This window comes from Amphiura filiformis, chromosome 7, assembly GCF_039555335.1.
Source record: "Amphiura filiformis chromosome 7, Afil_fr2py, whole genome shotgun sequence".
NCBI lineage: Eukaryota > Metazoa > Echinodermata > Ophiuroidea > Amphilepidida > Amphiuridae > Amphiura > Amphiura filiformis.
Genome location: NC_092634.1, coordinates 25365649 through 25371796, shown reverse-complemented (window position 1 = coordinate 25371796; position 6148 = coordinate 25365649).

The window sequence follows — 6148 nt, the reverse complement described above, 5'->3', positions numbered from 1 at the left end:
AGTCAGTATTGGGCACACAGGTCTGTCCCGGGGGGTGGGGGCACTTCAATATGAAATGGATATAGGTGTAGGGCTCAAGGGCTGACACTTTCGCACTAAGGGCATCCGGTGAGAGCAAAATGTAAAAAATATGAGGTCATTGGGTGAGAGCATGATTTTTGGCATTCGGTGAGAGCAAAATGTAAAAAATATGGGGTCATTGGGTGAGAACATGACCTTTTTATAAAATGGAATCTTTGGGTGAGAGCCAAAACAGCGCCTCAAAAACCTCGAAAATCGAATTTCTAGTTCTAAATGCCGGGTCTAAATGGCTTCAAATTTCTTTTTTTTTTTCAAAATAAGTAACAAAATCAGTGATAAATGAAAGTTATTATTTAAATCAATGCGTGTTCCCGGTTGGCTCTATAGCGATTTCACAGAAAAGGTATTTCTACATGTAGTACCGGTATACTGACAATGCAGCGTCGGACTCCAGCTGAGAGGGTAGCCTAAGTCATTTATAGACTCCAAGAATGGCTGCTTTTGAAGGGATTACGAATATACGATCATTTGATTGACCCGCTAAAAGTGAGTTACCTGACGAAAGCCTACTTTTCACTCTTTTGGTACCGGGTATAAAGGACCCCTAACGAAACCACTTTCCCGTATTGAAGAATGAGTGCAAACAATCTATACAACTGTGCGAAATTGACCAAGTTTAACGTGTGCTCATAAATCTGCATGGAATAAAAGTTAAATAAATATTACAATTTGAAATGAAATAAAAATTTATAATAATAATGAAAAATCATTACAATGTTATATAAATAATGATATTAAGGGCCTATATTTTTGGGTTTTGGTGTTGGTAAAAACGTTTTAATAACATAAATGTCGGGTTAAATAATGGTCATGAAAACATTTAAAATGTTTTGTATGTTTTCAAAATGTTATTGAAAATTTTTTCTGCAAACATTTTTTGCCAAATATTTTGTCACCCAATGTTTGAGAATATTTGCAGTAAGTTATCAAAAATGTTTAGCCCTAAGTTTGAGAATATTTGCAGTAAGTTATCAAAAATGTTTTGAATATTCACCTCGTAAAGTATTAAAGTGCTTGCCATAGCTTAATTCCATGATCTTGATCCTATTTTTATCGATATACATCGATCACTTATCGGATTAAGTATTGGACACAATAGATGAAGTATTTGAGCTTATTTGATTGACAAGGTTACCCCTGCGTCCCCTAGCCGCTTGTCTATTAATGTGTGCATATTATAATTTATACCATTTATGGAGTATGCCTATATGATTATGAGAGCTTTAATGAGGGGTTATAGTTTTTAGTCTGGTATGTCTGCCTATGCATGTTATGTTTCCATTTGTAAATTCATGTTTAAATGTGCTAGTGTGCGATGCATAATTCTTCTTTGCCCTGTATATTATATAAAGAATAACGATTAAGCATCATTTAATAATTTGAAATGTTTGTATGTTTCCATGTTCCGTGTATGATTTGTTTAATATAGCTTTTACTATATCATGATATCGCATGTAAAGCTGCACCAAATATATTGCAGTTCCCCATGCGGACATGCTAACAAAAAAACAGCTTTTGCCATAAGCGTAGATCCCGGGGATGAGGGGCTAAGGCTAAACCCCTAATATTTTGCCAGGGTTCCATACAATCCCCCCAATGTTGACGCCTGTACGACCCTGTTAGGTTTATCTTAATTTAGCTATTTTAGATCCGAGACGAAAATACCTATTTCGTCTCAGTTTTAGATAGCTTTAGATACTTTTCGTAAACATCAAAAAACCCTTCTCTGATCTCGCCGCTGCTATTCATGGGCATCGTTTGAGATCTGCGTAAATTGATCCACTTGAGAAATGTCCCGCTTGGGCAGCTTCTAACATGAATAAAATGCACACAATGTCAAGTTTATTACAATGGTCACTAAATAGATTCATCACAATAGCCACTTATCATTAAGCGACGTGCGATAATATTTTTAATATAATAAAATACTATAGACTTTAAAGTTTATAACACTTTCTTTTAATTACAGCAAATGAAGCAAAACTCACAATAGGCTAATAGTCAAAGTCAAACGATAGTAATATTATTATATATGCATGTGATAATATTTTCTACGCCGCAGGGCCTACAAATAAAAAACAAAACAAATAAAACCAAAAACAAACAACAACAACTACAACAACATACAAAAACCTTTTCGTCGACGCACACGCGGAACTGTAGGGCATACAACTCGTCTTGCATTCCCTCCCCGGATTCTCTCATGAGGACATGCAAAAAAACATGTTCACCCCACATGCAGGGCTGCACGAAATATATTGCATTTCCGCACGCGGACATTCGAACAAAAACCGTTCATTATGCGGAACTACACCAAAAATGTTGCAGTACCCCATGCGGAAATACACCAAAAATATTGCAGTTCCCCATGCGGAAAATACACCAAAAATATTGCACACCCCCTAACGGAAATGCACCAAAAATATTGCAGTTCCCCATGCGGAAAAACACCAAAAATATTGCACATCCCCATGCGGAAAATACACCAAAAATATTGCACATCCCCTAACGGAAATGCACCAAAAACAGTTCCCCATGCGGAAAAAAATCCAAAAATATTGCACATACCCTAACGGAAATGCACCAAAAATATTGCACATCCCCATGCGGATAAACACCAAAAATATTGTAGATCCCCTAACGGAAATGCACCAAAATATTGCACATCCCCATGCGGATAAACACCAAAATATTGCACATCCCTAACGGAAATGCACTAAAAATATTGCAGTTCCCCATGCGGAAAAACCAAAAACATTGCACATCCCCTAACGGAAATGCACCAAAAATATTGCAGTTCCCCATGCGGGACTGCACATCCCGACCTGCATCACAAGATGCGGTACTGCACATCCCGACCTGCATCACCGCATGCGGAATGCACGCCGGATGTGCAGTCCCGCATCGAAGTCGTGATTTGAAGGTGCAGTTCGCATGCGGACTGTGGCGGAAGTGTGCAGTACGCCGCACGCGGTACTGCACAGATAGCAGTCGCTTTCAATACCTGGATATTGATTGACATAATTAGCATTTTACTTGTTCCATGCATCATGGGAGCGATTCATTGCCGAATAGGGTGCAACTCTACTAGTCTTATTACAAGACTGCCCTACCCCAACCCTAAACCCTAACCCTAAACTCTGTATTCCGTAAACGAGGACTAGCAATGTTGCACCCTATTCGGTAATTACCGCATCATGTCTTTTGGAGGCAGATTTGAACTAATGACCTTTTGTGAAATCGCCCTAAACCAATCGCAATGCGATTTATTCCATCAACAATAATTAAAAACCAATTGAGGATTGCTGAATAACATATTAAATACCGTACTTTAATTTCATACACTCTTACATCATACACATGTAAATGGCAAGAACCAATCCTGGAGAGCAAGTGTTAGAAAAATGCAAACCATGCATTGATTGTTTATACAGGGTGAGTCAAAAAAAGTGCAATAGAGCAAATAATCGATATTTATGTAAGAACCACGTTGACCTTTCCAATTATTGAAAGTTTCTATAAATGCCACACTCAATAGTCACCTGTTGTGAAAAAATAAAGTCAATCACATCTACCGTTTACTTTTTATGAGTCCTTTTGCTACGATACCAATTTCATTATTTGTCCACGAGGTACCATGTATTTTGAATGAGAGCACACAATGCACGATAAAGGCACCAGCTCTGAAACTGACTTAAACTTAAATAAGGTTGATTTTTGCGTTGTTTTAATTTCTTTTTTCTGTTCAACCAAACTTTCTAACATTACTTTAAGTCCTTCATACCTCACTCGACTCAATTCCAGTTTTTTAATCCCAATAAGTCCAACTTACTGGATATTTTATAATTCACTCCACTTCAATTTATGCGCATTTCATTTCGACATTTGAAAAATCCGCTTACAAATGTGTATGTTTTGATAGAGAATAAACATTTGTAAAGTAAAGGTAAAATGAAAATAACAACAAATAATGTTTCTTTTCCTTAAACAAGACCAAGGACAATAACAATTTGGGTGCTCCATTTTATTTCAATGCCAATGAGGTTAAGAAAATAGCAGTTGTTCCAAATCTACCATACACAGAGTGGGCTGACATTCAAATTTTAGATGCTTCTTGGACAAACATTAAAATTGGGTATAGCTATCAAATGTGTCATAAAAATAAAACGGTAAATGCTAATTCCTTGGTTTTTTCACACAAGATCACTAATGGATATATCATTCATAAAATGTTTTAAAACCTAAAAGGTTCAACTCGGTTCTTAAATAAAAATGGATTCCATTTTCTATTGCACTTTTTTTGACTCACCCTGTAATACACAGGCACAAACTCTGTGTACTACTCGCATTGCTTTCGGACGCGTTCATTTATCTTGCGGGTTGATGCATTTATATTAGCTTGTATTTTCCAACCCTTCAGTGACAATTTTGTTATAAAAATAGCAAAAATCATTGTCAAGTTTTTTTATTGTGTGGTCATCAAGGGTGAAAATAAGTGGGAGACGGGAGCAGGCTAGTATAGCCCCCAGAAACCCTGAAATGGCCCCTGGTCCCATTTAAATTTAAGCTGACCAGGGGACACTTTTCTTCAGAAACTGGCCCCTGGTCACTACACCCCGAAATTCAATTCCATAGCCATTAATGCATGAGGAACTTATTCAGAACAAATATTGACCCCTTGTTGATTAGAAGTGGCCCCTGGTTCCATGTTGAATGAAGTGAACCAGGGGCCATTTTGTGTAAAAAGGAGCCCCTGGTTCATCATTTCTTATTTTCACCCTTGGTGGTCAGGGGTAGCACTAGGTTTTAAAACCAGGGGTTCTTAGAACCCCTGAACCCCCTGAAAGTGTTAAAAATATGCGCTCAAATCCTAAAATGAGGGGTTCTCTAATCTGTCAAGTATTGAATGTACCGTTTTAATATATCAGTATCAGATTTTGTGATTTTGGTTACAATGAAAAATGATGCGTTACCTGTACCATAGTTAAGCAAGGCCCGGCAAAAAACACAATCTCACGCTTTTCATGCTGCGATTCTCGCTATTAACCAACTATCGCACTTTTTAAGAAAGTTCCCAAGCAGTGTACTTTAATAAAAGTGTTGCTTTATGCCATAAAAGTTCGCCGAATTCCATAAAACGCAGTTCAACTTCGGCCATGTCGGCAAAGTGCAGAATTCAACACCATTGCAAGCACATGGAAGCTATGCTTTACTCAATAAAAATGACATTTCATTGCAAATGAGTTCAAGTTTAGGTCAAATATCATGATATTTACTGAATTCCTGGAGTATTTTGACTATAAAACATAATTCAAGGGCAAATTTTTGTCATTTTTTTCTTCTACGGCCGATATCATTGCGTCGTATTTCACCGATGACATATCTCTACACACCACCTGCCAAGCATTTCTTTCCGATCCCTAGAATTAGAAATTACCAACTCACGTACGTGTCATCATTCAGTACTGCAATAACTCATCAGCAGTGATTCTAGACAATATCGCAATCTGTGTAAATATGCGGCGTGTGTATTTTATTTCTATTTTAATTTATGTTACAATGCTACGGCGACTTCACTTGAACATTTATGTGACATTGCATTTTATGTTACATAATTTCTGGACGGGCCGTAAATATTGGAGATCGAAGCTTTTATTTTCTTTCACATGTTTTCATTTTTCTGCTTGCATGAAAACCCCTGAACTGGTATGCAAAAATGAATATATGCGCTCAAACTTCAAAATATGCGCTGTACGCGCAGAAACGCAGGTTAGCGCGACCCTGTTGGTGGTCATGTGTCATGAATTGGGGAAAATGTGGCGGTGTTACATTTTTACCTTTTTTTTAAGGATATTTTCTACCAGATCTCAAGAATGGAGAGGGGTACCGGTACCGTACTGAAAGTTCTAGTTTTGGTCTCATTTTGTTACTGATTTATCGAGCTAACATTTTGGAAAGTAACAACTTCACACTACATTTCCTTCTTGAGATATATTGCAATTCAAACAAAGTAATGTCGGGATGGTGGTGAATACGGCTGAGGTGAATACGGTTAAATTATAGGGAA